The 621-nt window shown below is 37.4% G+C and overlaps 1 pseudogene; it reads left to right on the forward strand.

Annotated features, from left to right (window-relative positions):
- LOC107680320 (neutrophil collagenase-like) overlaps positions 1-621 on the forward strand; it is a 9199-nt pseudogene continuing 8578 nt past the window's right edge.

A 621-nucleotide genomic window follows, 5' to 3' on the forward strand; every position in this document is an offset into this window, starting at 1 on the left:
ATGAAACAGGTTTACCTGGAAAAATTCTACAACTATAAGCCTGTAACTGGCCGACAGAGGTGTGCAGGAGAGCCCGACCAGTTCAAGGCAAACTGAGGGAGATGCAAAGCTTTTTTGGCTTGGAACAGAGTGGAGATTTGGATCCACATTTTCTCACATTTTAATTTCTCTGTTCTCAGAATCTCCAGATTTAGCTCAAAGTTGACAGCTGCACAGGTCAGGACAGCATTCAGACAGGCATGGAAACTTTGGGCTCAAGCAGTGTCCTTGAAATTCCACAGAAAGAGAAGGAGTGATGCTGACATCGTCATTTCCTTCAATAACAAAGGTGTGGGAAGAAAAGCTGACTTTTAAAATTATGGATATGAGTAATAGTCATATTGTATTGCATGTGCGTGTGTATTTTCAGGGAGTTTAACCGTAATGTAAAAATAGGTACCACAGTTAATGTGTATGTAGGTACGTGTGTGTATTTAATATAAATGTTTTAATACTAGAAAATAAGTGACATTTTAAATATTATTTGCAGAAACTAAAGCTAAACACACACACGTATGTATATATATATATATATATATATATACACACACACACACACAGTGTTGGGGGAAACGCGTAATA

Source organism: Sinocyclocheilus anshuiensis, unplaced genomic scaffold, assembly GCF_001515605.1.
Source record: "Sinocyclocheilus anshuiensis isolate Anshui unplaced genomic scaffold, SAMN03320099.WGS_v1.1 scaffold1294, whole genome shotgun sequence".
Lineage (NCBI taxonomy): Eukaryota > Metazoa > Chordata > Actinopteri > Cypriniformes > Cyprinidae > Sinocyclocheilus > Sinocyclocheilus anshuiensis.